Source organism: Rhinopithecus bieti, unplaced genomic scaffold, assembly GCF_001698545.2.
Source record: "Rhinopithecus bieti isolate Rb0 unplaced genomic scaffold, ASM169854v2 scaffold_19482, whole genome shotgun sequence".
Classification (NCBI taxonomy): Eukaryota; Metazoa; Chordata; class Mammalia; order Primates; family Cercopithecidae; genus Rhinopithecus; species Rhinopithecus bieti.
Window position 1 is genome coordinate 2,783,412 of NW_016809768.1, and position 12,723 is coordinate 2,796,134.

Sequence of the window (12,723 nt, forward strand, 5' to 3'; positions counted from 1 at the left end):
AAACGGTCCAGAGAGGTGCTGGTGTCCCCAGACCAGCTGGTAGGTCACTGGTGTTGTTGTTGTTGTTGTTGTTGTTGTTGTTGTTGTTTTGAGATGGAGTCTTGCTCGTGTTGCCCAGGCTGAAGTGCAATGGTGCGATCTGGGCTCACTGAAACCTCTGCCTCCCAGCTTCAAGCGATTCTCCTGCCTCAGCATCCCAAATAGCTGGGACTACAGGCATCCGCCACCATGCCTGGCTAATTTTTGTATTTTTAGTAGAGATGGAGTTTTACCATGTTGGCTAGGCTGGTCTTGAACTTCCGATCTCAGGTGATCTGCCCACCTCGGCCTCCCAAAGTGCTGGGGTTACAGGTGAGCAGGTCGCTGTTAAGAGTTCAAATTCACACCTAATTCTCAACTCCAGGCTCTGTGGACACCATAGTGCCCTAGTACACATCTGAAGGTGACCTTTCCTGATTAATTCTACACAAAATAACAAGGTTTCTCACAGTACTGTACAACTTCTTAATTTCGATTTCGTCTTCTATTAATATTAGATGTCTGCCTCCTTTTTGCTTTCCACTGTTTTATTCCCATCATCTTTAAGCATTGTGTTGTGGGTCTTGTTGGAGTTCTTTGTGTGTGTGTGTGTGGTTTTTTTTTTTTGGCTTTTAATGTAATCTTATCAAAACATTTTGGTTTTAGTAGTGAAATCGAGACTATTTAGATGAATTGCTACACACTTTCTTTTTGTTTTAATATATCAAAGTGTGCATTAGAAAATTTTGTAAATTCTTTACAAAATCTCATTGCAGAGATTTTGGAAAATGCCGTACATTGCAATGACCCCTGTAGCCAGAAAGAATCATTCTTAACGTTTTCGTTTCACAGAAAATTGATGCGCTAAGTTTTATGTCATTTTTTCACTTAACATTGCCTGTTGAGAATGTTTTCATGCCGTTGAAAACATGGATTTTCATACAAGAGATGCATTGTAATTTTTCAATCATCTTCACCCTGTACACTGTCTATGTTGCTTCCAATTTCTGCTTTTATAAATGAAGCTGAAATAAACAGTGTTGAAGTTACAGCTTTGACTGTATCTCAGGTTGAGTCCCATCGATGGATTCCTGGAAGCAGAATTAGGCAAAGATTATGAATAATCTCAAGATCCTTGTGGCATATTACCTCATCACTTTTCATTAAAAATCCCCTGGTTTATAATCTCATTCTCTGGGCATGAGGAAGCCCTCTTTCCCGCAGTAGTCCCACACTCTCTACCCACCCGACACACAAGTCTAGAAAAGTCCTGCTAATCCTCTGCTGCTGTAGATGAAATGGCACAGACTTTCAAGCCAGGGAGACACAGAATCCAGGCTGCACTCCGGCTCTAGGCCTTAAAGTTGGCAAGTCACACAACCTCTAGGCGCCTCAGTGTTTCCCTCGCATGACAGACACGTTTAACAATCGTACAACCAATGCTATCCCCCTCCCTGGGGAAGGCCAGATGGTGGGGAGATTTCAGACATGTCTGGTTGCAGTTACCTACCCAGATCTCATTGACTCCCTGCAGAATGGACTCACCCAGGCTCCACAGACACCTGGAGAACACAACCAGGCTTTTGGGGGATCCATGACTCCCCTGCAAAAGCTTAAAACTGGCCTTTGTAAAACAGAGTTTGTATTATAGGATAAAAATACTGTTTCTCTCCAAATAGCTGTGAGATGGTGTGAGACAATACTGTGCTTAGCAAAACAGATACAGTGACCACAGGAATCACAGGAACATTCTGGGGAGAGGGGCTGAGTCCACCCAGGCACTGGCCGTGCACCAGCCACATGAGAAGTACCCTCCGCAGACCTGCCTCTCCCCCGTCATCCTGCACCAGTTAGTACCACACGGGAGACATAAGGAAAGAGGCCCAGGGAGGTGAGGACCGCTCAGTCAGGATGTGGAGGGTGAGACTAGATCCCAGGCTGGATCCGAGGCGGGTCCAGCAGTGACAGCATTGTTATCTCATGGTGATATCCAGACCAAGTTCCACTGCGGAGGGAACAGGGCATCCTCTCTCTCCTGAATTTGCTGCTGCCAAGGTAGCCACCCTACACTGCCTTGAGTGGCGAGAAGCTGGCTGTAGAAACCTGAAAACCGCCCTCCTGCTCTGAGTCAGGGCAGCTCCACCACCTGCTCTGGCTGATTTGAGCAGAGTTGATGAAAAGAGTTCAGTGTAGAAAAGGGAGGCCAGGCAGCACCAGTGCCACCACCACAGTCAGCACTCGCAGGAGGTGCAGCCCCCAGCCCAGCTGCCCCCACCCTATAGACCCTGCTGAGCTATGCCTCCAGTATCAGCGTGCTCTAAAGTACGTAGGGGGATACAGAGTCTCCCTTTACTCTCAATTCAGAAACGAGAAAGAGAGAGAATTGTGAAAGCAAATTGGGTGCATCTCTGTCTCCTATTGAGCATTCAGTGGTGTCATGCTAATAGTTTTGAAATGGCCATGTCAAGAGCATTTACACCGCAGAAAGTGGCAACCACTGCACTTCCTCTCCCCTACAGCTGGCTTGTTAAACATTTTCCGTGACACTGGGATGGTCCCTCCTCCAGGCCTGCTGAAATCACCCTGGTGGTCAAGTTCAACTAGACCCCCTCAGCTAATTCCTTCCCCTTCCCCAGCATCTCTTTGAGTTTAGCTTGGTCCTGCCCATAAGTCCATAAATGACTTGCTTGTCTCCGCCTTAAGAATATAGATCAGTTAGTATTTGATTTATCATGATACCTATCCAGATCAATTTTTAAAAGACTCTAGTTTTCTAAATATCTTCCAATTTGTCCATATACCACAACTACCACATTAGACACAATGAGCAGCGCTGCAGGGGTTAACAATGATAACAGATAAAACACTTAGTATTTTAGACAGCGTTTTGGAAAACACTTTACAGTGAAAAAGGACAACATAATAGTTTTTACAGTCCTCACAGCCCAGAGAGCAGATCCGTAAGTCACAAAATGTAAAAAATAGGGGGGAATAATACACAGATCTTTGGGATTAAGGACCATTTTACTGCTCATTAGTGCCAGATTGTGGTTTCTAGTCTGAATTACTTAACATTTAGAGCAGAAAGAAAGGAGGAACAGTTCTAAGTGGGACCATCCAAGGGGAATCTTGGCTGAGGCTCCCGCACCCACCCCAGTCCCCTACAAAATGCTTTCTTTTTTTCTCTGTAGGCTTGATTGTCCCATGGGAGCTGATTGCATAAGGAAGAATATTTTCCTATAATTGTCAGCAGAACATTTCATAAAATAGCCTCTAGCTAGGTTTTTAATAGACAGTGGCCGGTTCTTTGGGAGTATTTGAGCATTCTCACGCCTTTGAGAGAGTCCTCACTGTGTTTGTCAATGCGTAAGTACACCGGAAAGATGCAGATAGCCAAGGGAAAACAGAAGTCTTCCATCCTGTGAACAACAACGTCTGTGCATTTCCCAGTGGTAAAAGCCGATTGGCTACTGAATTTCCCCTTGATTACTATTGAACACATAATTGCTATACAATTAAAATGTAATTATACTGTCAAAGGATAATTCTACAGTTACTCTAGCATAGTGATTTACAAAACTGAAAACATTTTTGAAAGAATTCTGAAAGTTCCTTTCCACATCACATTGCTAAATAGTTTACTAATTAGTGCCTTTCTGGGCATCTCTCCAAGAGCTTCTTAGCTGCCACACTTTTAAGGTCAACTGTACAAATATTAGCTTATCATCTACTCAGGGCTTCTGAAAACATGATATTAGTTATCAGGAGTGATCTAATTATTGCTTTGTTTGGAGAATAGCTAATAAATTATTTGTGCTTCTGAAACATCCCACATTCCCGGAGCTCAAAACCTTATCATAATTCCTTCGGATAAAGAATTACCAACTCTTGCTTGAGACTCTGAAGAAGGAAAAAATAAGAAGGAAGGAAAGAAGGGAGAGGAAAAGAAAGAGAAAAAGAGGGAGAGAAGAAAAGAGATGAAATGAAAGCAGGGTTTGCTTTCGAGGTTCCGTGGAGGGTTCCAGGACGTGGGTGTCGTGGGACCCTCTGTTTCTCCCCCTCCATTTATTCCTCTGCTGCTTCCTGGGTTCCCTTTCTCTCACCATAGTCTTTTGTCTCCTCCTCCCATTCTTTCTTTAAGCTTCTTCCTTCCTCTCATCTTTGCCTCCTATGAACCCTCACGGAGAAAGGTTAGTTCTTCCACCAGGCTCAACTTCAGGTCTCTGCTACAAACCTGAAATCAGATAATTTTAGAAAACTGAGTACTATATGTTTGGTTGTGTGTAATTAAAGCTTTGCTTCACTCATAAGATCTGGTTTTGTTTGTTTTCTTGTATATGCCAGAGGCAGTGCCATCTGAGAGCCCAGTTTTCTTTCTTAATGATCATTTACTAAATGTTAGTTATCTGCACTTTTGTGCCACAGGGAAAAGGAAATGATTAGTTTTGTAATTCTTGCTGTGGAAAATTCTTTGCAGCAATGGAATCAGCTAAGCCTGGACTGTTTGTTGTATCCTCAAATGTTCCTCATCTCCAAATGGATATTTGAAGTCTTCATAGGCTGGGCGCAGTGGCTCACGCCTATAATCCCAGCACTTTGGGAAGCCAAGGCAGGTGGATCACTTGAGGTCAAGTAGTTCGAGATCAACCTGGCTAACATGATGAAACCTCTTCTCTACCAAAAAATACAAAAATTAGCTGGGCATGATGGTGGGTGCCTGTAATCCCAGCTACTTGGGTGGCTGAGGCAAGAGAATTGCTTGAACCCGGTAGGCAGAGGTTGGAGTGAGCAGAGATGGCACCAGTGCACTCCAGCCTGGGCAACAGAGTGAGACTCTGTCTCAAAATAATAATAGTAATAAATAAATAAAAATAAAAAATCTTCATTGAATTTGAGGTTTGGGCATGCAAGTCATGTGGAACTCATAGTCTTTGTCAAGATTCTTAAATTATGAGCAACAGAAATGAAGGCTAAGTCGACTAAGGAAAAAGTAGAAGGTTCTTAAGTTATAAGGATTAGAAGTAAATCAAATAGATTAAGGAAAAGGTGGGGTTATACGACATATGGGTTCTGGAGTATCTCCAGGAGCCAAGAATGGGAGTGAGTTGGATACAGGATGAGGAAGGCTTGGAGGACTCGCCATGGCTCTTCTCTGGGCCATCGGCCTCATTTGCTTTCTCTTCGTAGACAGCCTTCCTTTGCTTCCTTGGGCACCTGGATAGGGCACAGACACTCGCCCTCAGCTCTGCAAGGCACATTGCCAGCTGCCTGCTGGTTGCCCACATGGAATTTCACTTCATACTCCCGAGATGGAAACTGGTCTAGGTTGGGTCCAGTGTCCAACCCCAGAGCCACCCAGAGATACTGCCAGGGGATCAAGTCAGGTACAGCAGAGACCACCTTCACCTGCTGTCAACCACAGCATCACACTGACAACACCTTGCTAGAGTGTGGGAGAGCAGAAACCACCTCACCTCAATCCTTCCTTCCCAGCTTCGTGGCCCTGCACACGTCTCTCTCCTCACCTCAGTTTCCTTGAGAGCAAATCTGTGCTGTTAATTTCAGAGACGGATGGAAATTGTATATGTAAATGTAAACACTCTAAAACAAATAGGAAATGGCTTTGTTTTACTAATCTGAAAGCACCGATAAACTTCCTGAAGGAGTACATTGATTGTCACCTGCAGTTGGCTTGTGGGGATGTCATATTAAATGCAAGCCCAGAACCAGTGGGATCTGCTGGTTGTCCCCAATGAGGACTCAGGGCCAGAAATGCCTACGGGGGTCTTCTAGTACAACCTACAAATAAAAATGCTAAAATAAAGTACAGTGCTTTCCATTTCAAATAGGCTACAGTGAGAATGTTCAACACTGGGTGGTAACTGAGATAGTCAAACTGGACTTCTCATGGTGAGAAAAGGGAGTTCCATATTGACCAGCATCACTGTGACTCTTTTAATGAGTCTTCAGAACCTTGCAAAAAATTATCTGCACCGTATAAAAAAGAAGAGGTTGTAAATAGAAACATTTCATATTTTTTAATTTTTATGTATTTATTTATTTTGAGACAGAGCCTCACTCTGTTGCCCAGGCTGGAGTGCAGTGGTACAATCACAGCTCACTGCAGCCTTGACCTTGCTGGGCTGAGGTGATCCTCCCACCTCAGCCTCCTGAATAACTGGGCTACAGGCATGCGCACTCACGCCTGGCTAATTTTTGTATTTTTCTGTGGAGATGAGGTTTCACTATGTTTCCCGAGCTGGTCTCAAACTCCTGGGCTCAAGCAAACCACCCACTTCAGCCTCCGAAAGTGCTGGGATTAAAGGCATGAACCACTGTGCCTGGCCTCATATTTTTTAGAGATGCAAAAATAATAATATCATTTATAATCATCACAATTCTCATTGCTTATGCTATGTGGCAAGCACTATGCTACATGCTTTATGGATGTTATCTTGAAATGAATTCTGTGACATAGGGTTGCAATCTTTATTTTGCAGTGGGGAATCCTGAAGTTCAAGAAAGCTGCATGACTCTGGAAGAGCTCACGTGAGTCCTGGGTAGCCAGGACCAGCAGATGAAACTGTCACTCAGGGACACACTGTGGGACAGAACGTAGCAGCTGCGATTTGTGCATTTTCTTAAGATGACCCTACATGTAAGAGGAAAGAGAGGGCTAAACATCTTAAAACAAGCAAACAAAAAAACCAAAAAAGTTGGACCTTGGAAGGCAGTATTTCAGCTCATATAGTGGGAGCTGAAAATATACTTGATTTACTGAGTTTGCAAGAAGAAAACAGAAAAGGACAGCAGAGGTCAGTGTGGATTTTGGAGGGAGGGCTTTGCCAGTGCTGAAAACAGTGATTTGCACTCAGATGGGACAGAAGGTTCTTCCCAGCATGTTCTTCACAAAAGCAGTGAGAAGCAAGGAGGCTTCACTGAGATCTGTCAGCCAGGAGACAGGAAACTCCAGGGATGAGAAGGTTAGAGTCTTTCCAGCCATGGCTGAAGGACTTGTGAGTTGGGGTAGGAGCCCGAGGGGTTGGGGGCACCATCCACCAGAGCTCCTGAGTACAGAGGCTGCTCAAGCTTAACAGGAGAGGGCTGAAAGCAACTTGAGGATGCCTGGTTTGGCCAATGAGATTGGCCTGAGATTCACTTTGGGAAGAGCTTTAGCTGCCCAAGGACAAGGTGCCCTTGACATGGCCAGCCTGGACAATATGGTGAAACCCTGTCTCTACAACAAATACAAAAATCAGCTGCGCGTGGTGGCGTGTGCCTGTAGTCCCAGCTACTCGGGAGGCTGAGGTGAGAGGATCACCTGAGCCCTGGGAGGTTGAGCCTGCAGTGAGCTGCAGCTGCACCACTGCACTCCAGCCTGGGCCACAGAGGGAGAACCTGTCACTTTGTTCCTGACAGAGTTCCTAAAACCCTTGTCGATGGGGGCACCAGGAGAATCTTTTGTTCTAATGTTTGGCTTTTACCCTGGTTCCTGACACAGAGCTCCTAATCCTTTGGAATTTCCTGAGTGACAGAAGCATCTTTTGTCCTAATGAAGTGTCCTTGATGGGCTCCTGGACAGTGTCAGGATTGGGGGGCTCCCTGTGAGGTGAACCACCATGCAATTAGAGGATTGGAGCTTTCAAACCTGCTCCCTTACCCCTGGCATCTGGGGAGAGGTGAGGGACTGAGGTTGAGTTGATCACCAACGGCTGATGATTTAATCCATCACGCCTGCATAACAAAGTCTACATATAGACCCAAAACTGGGTTCAGAGAGCTTCTGTATAGCTGAACGTGGGAAGGCGCCTGGAGGGGGGTGCCTTGGAAACTCCCTGCCCTCTCTCACACGCTGCCATGCCCACCTCTTCCATCCGACGGTTCATCTGTGCTCTTTGTAATACCCTTTATACTAAATGCGTAAACATAAGGAAGGTGTTTCCCTGAGATCTGTGGAGCACTCTAGCAGATTAACTGAACCTGAGGAGGGTGTCGTGGAAACCCCCAGTTTATACCTTGTCAGTCCAAAGCACAGGTGACAACCTACTACCCGTGGTTGGCATCTGGAGTGGGGGTCAGTCTCGTGAGACTGAGCCCTCCAACTGTGGGACCTGATGCTGTCTCCAGGTAGATCATGTCAGAACCGAATTGGATTAGAGGACACCCAGCTGGTGTCTGCTGGACAATGGGTTGCTGGTGGGGACAAATCCCTACAGTGCCTTTTGGTGACCACAGAGTAAGTATTCTGTGTTGAGTCTAAGAATAGGAAAATGTTTGTGTTTTCATCAGACCTGCCTTGAATTCTTTTCTCACCTCTCCCTCTTCTCCCCTGCTTTTCACCTGGCTAATCCCTTTTGGTCCTTAAAATCTTGGGTTATTTTCTCCAGGAAGCATTTGCAGCCCTCTGGGCCAGCCTCTGCACACCCACTTGCAGGCTTCCTGCTATCACTTGTCGCATTACATTGGCATGTATTTATGGGCTGTTCTCGGCCTTGGAGCATATGCTCCTCAGGGGAATGTGTCTCACTTCTTATTGCATCTCTAGCAACTAGGAGAGTACCTGGTGCAAAGTAGTTGCTCAGTGAGTTTGTTGAACTGTACCAAATAGCCTTGGCAGGAATAGAAGCATTGCTAGGAGTAGCTGTCATGACACACATTGGGAAGAAGACTCTGTGAAAAGGATGCACTCCTGAGCTGTGGAATAATTCAAATCTGCCTGATCCAAGAGTGACCTGGGCAGAGGAATCCATGCACGGCTGTCCACCAGCTCACACAGCACCACCTTGCCACAATGGCAAAGATGTGATTTCAAAGTCCTGCAGCTCACCAGCCTTGAAAGTAGGTGATTATTGACGTTGGGACTTTAAGGTGTTGTATTATTCCAAATATTTGCATATAGTTAAGTTGTATTAATTTAAAAATAGATATAATTTCAAATTTGCATAATTTGAATTCACAAACAGTATTTATCATTGAATCATAAGCAACACACAGAGGTGGTCTGATCACCCCTGAAACTAGAGCTGAAGGGAGCTGGGCCAGCAGAGGAGCAGGAAGGCAGAAGCAGGTAGAGCACCTGACATGGCTGGGCTGACTCAGTAGGCGATGCACCCCAGCGAGGGGGAGGGCACTGAACTGACAGTGATGACAGCAGCTGATTTCTTTGATTTTTCTAGGCACAGTAAGGCCCTGAATGTGTTATTCAGTTTAATCCTCACAGTACCATGCAGTATAGGTTCTGTTACCGATGAAGAAACTGGGATACAGAGGGAAGTGGAGGCGTCTTGCCCAAGATTGCACTGTGAGGATAGTCAGTGTCTCGAGCCAGTGCTCTGACTGTAGATTTGCATGCTTTACTCCTCCATCTCTGCCCTGGTCCCCGTACTCCTCTCTAACTCATGAATTGATGTTGTTACTTCTTAAGAAAACCTTATGCAGAGTCAGCTGAATTCAACAAACCCTTCTCGGGCACCCACTGTGTTAGGGAGCAGTTCCTCCCTGCACTCAAGGCATTCACTGTACAGAAATTTGAGTTGCCCAAAGTTGACCTTGCTGGACTGTGGCCACTTTCGAGAGACTCTAAAGCCCAGAGTGAAACAAATAAAAAGTAAACAAGAACTTCAGTGGTCTAGAAATTGCTCGCGGTGAACAGTCCAAACCCACCTACAGCTGGAGCCTGACAGGGATGGCCACAGACACGGCACTGGAACAAAGACCGTCCGTGGCCTAGGCATGCTGCTGTGTTAGACGATTCCGCCACCCTGTAATTATACTAGCTTACTGGCAGTGGCTTTTATGACCGGGCTAGGCAGTTTGCCCCCTGTCCACAAATGTCTACTCACTGAAGAGTAGTGGTTCTAAAAGAGAGATGTTGGTTTTATGCTGTGGCAGGGAAACAAGACACTACAGTGTTTCAGCTTTTCCTGGTTCCTCTCTGAAACAGTTCACCAGGCTGGCATCAGCTAGAGACTGTTAATAACATGATATGCGATTCTGGTCAACCTCATTCTCTGGAGGGAAATTTGCAGTGAAATTTCTGTGATTATGATCAGAGCTCCCCAGTGTTCATGGCAAATACCAAAAGGAAGGCAGACTTGCCACAGGACCGTCTCGTCTCCATCCACAGAACTCAGTGTTCTCTGGTTTCTCGAATGCAAACCAAACCAAAACAAAATAATAGATTTTCCTTTAAGATTGAACATAGATGGGTATACTTGAAAACTGACACTCCATGAATTTAAGGAGGCAGGACCTTAAACTAAGTTGGTCCTAGATTAGGATAAGGGTTGTTATGGGTTTGGGGGACAGTAGATTTCTCTGAAATGAAATGAAAGTTGGTTGAACTTTCATTTATGAAATGAAATTTTCATTTCGTATGTTAGAACTGTATGGACCATACTAGCAGCAACCACAGGTATCCTGAAAACGTGTGCAGCAAGCCCTTGGGGGACTGACGATGACAAATGAATGGAACTTCAGAATATAATACTGGTTTTTAAGTCCATTTGCATCCACTTAACTTCGAGTTCTGTTCTTATCAAGTGTAAATGAGAAGAACAATACCAACCTACTTTGCAGTGTCTTTATACTGAGATGATTGGGAAGAAACTCAGCCAAGATCATACATGCACAAGGATGGAATATAGAATGTTTTAAAAATATCATCAATATGACAAAAGATTAATATTTCTACACACAGCTCTTAAAGATAAATAAGAAAGAAAACCCAAGAGAAAAATGGGCAGTGAGTATGAACAAGCAATTAATGGAGGAAATACAAATGGCTATTAAATTTAGGAAAATGTTTAAACTTACTATCAATGAAAGAAATGCAATTAAAGTGGGGAAATATTTTTTCTGCCAAATTGGAAACATGAAATTGAGGTTGTCTGGTGTAGTGAGGGTAGGGGGAGATAGATACGGTTGCACACTAAATGTGTAGACTGAGATAAGTGTTTCAAATATCCTTTTAAATTTTTTTTTTTCTTTGAGACGGAGTCTCGCTCTATTGTCCAGGCTGGAGCGCAGTGGCATGATCTGAGCTCACTGCAAGCTCCACCTCCCGGGTTCACGCCATCCTTCTGCCTCAGCCTCCTGAGTAGCTGGGACTACAGGCACCCGCCACTACACCCGGCTAATTTTTTGTATTTTTTAGTACAGACAGGGTTTCACCGTGTTAGCCAGGATGATCTCGATCTCCCGACCTCATGATCTGCCTGCCTCGGCCTCCTAAAGTGCTGGGATTACAGGCGTGAGCCACTGTACCCAGCCCTTTTAAAATTATACATCAACATTTTAAGTTTATCATCCTTTCATAGGAGAATTCCACTTCCAGGAGTTTGTGGCTATGGAATCGTAGCTCAAGTGCGTGAAAGTGTATGTATAAAGATACTTTAAAAAAGGTTTTGCTGGAAAAGTGATATCAAAAGGGAAAAAAATCCCTTTAATTACCTCTCCAAATTGAAACGTGTTTAAATTTCTTTCCTACTGTGCTGGACAAAACTTTGTGTGGCATGGCAAAATGTTTATTTTGCAATTTGACTTGACCTCTTTAGAAACTATCCCAACTGCGGTTGAGTTTTTAATCTTTACAGTAAACTTTTTTGGAAGAAAAAGGGCAAATCTTGCCAAGAGTAGAAACTCATGTCTGGGTACAAATTAGACCATGCTTATGTTGTTATGGTGACCCTGTCATTTAAAAAAATGTAAACTAATCTCTTGAGCTCCATGAAAGGACTGGATTACATTCAGGAAAAGACATTGGCTGAGTTTCTGAGTCATCAGTGAAATTACTGAGCAAATTGATATCTGGGCACCATGTGTAGTTTGGTCAAATTTGATGGTTAAAGAGATTACACAAGAGTCAGAGGTTGTGCCCTGGCCTGTTCTAGAAATAAGAAAAAGCAAATGCAGCTCTTTAGCCCTTATTTTTACACTCCATAGAAATGCTATGCTGTAAGTTAAGTCATAAACCTTTTGATGCACAAACAACATAGCATTGAAATATGTATAACTGCAAATTGTTAGAATTGCTAGGAGAAATTATCAAGACACAGTAACAATGCAAGACATTAATGCACCGATTCAGAATTTGACAGAAACAAGAAAGAAAGAAAAAAGGATATGAACGCTGCAATTAACATGTTTATTTTAATAGATACAAGGAATTTTGTACCCTACTAATAGATACTAATAGAGGTTTATCCCCCTCAGATAACCAGGGAATATTTATAAAATTTGGCTATATGTAGGCTAAAGGAAAACTTGATTACTTACCTCAAAGTAGAAATTACACATCTCATTATTTAATCATTTGTATTAAATCTAAAAATAGGCTGCAAACAAATAATGAGACATAAATTGTAAGTATCCTGCGCCATTTTGAAAGCACTCTTTCAAAACAGTTTTGAGTCAAAAAGTAAATCAATTTATTGTTAAAGTAAATTTACAAATGGGTTGGAAATTAATAATAATGAGAAAAATACAAATCAAACATACAAATCAAAACTATAAATAGTGTTGTCAATTCAAATCCAAAACTTTAAAAGCCTTTACTATTAGAGAAGAAATATTTTTAAGGATTAACGAGAAATATTCAATTCAAGAAGTACCTAAAACAAAATAAGCAAAAGCAGGTATTAATCATGATAGAAGAATACAATAAATTAGAAATAAAATACATGGAAATAATAGATAGAAGATCCA

General features: G+C 43.4%; 1 long non-coding RNA gene across 1 annotated transcript in view; it reads right to left on the reverse strand.

Annotated features, from left to right (window-relative positions):
- Window positions 1-289: 289 nt before the first annotated feature.
- LOC108540960 (uncharacterized) overlaps window positions 290-12,723 on the reverse strand; it is a 35,198-nt gene continuing 22,764 nt past the window's right edge. Inside the window, exons 3-4 of the long non-coding RNA XR_001888815.1 lie at window positions 4,122-4,252; window positions 290-1,109 (exon numbers count right to left, since the gene is read on the reverse strand). This is a non-coding gene — a long non-coding RNA (uncharacterized LOC108540960). The remainder of the gene's footprint in view (window positions 1,110-4,121; window positions 4,253-12,723) is intronic.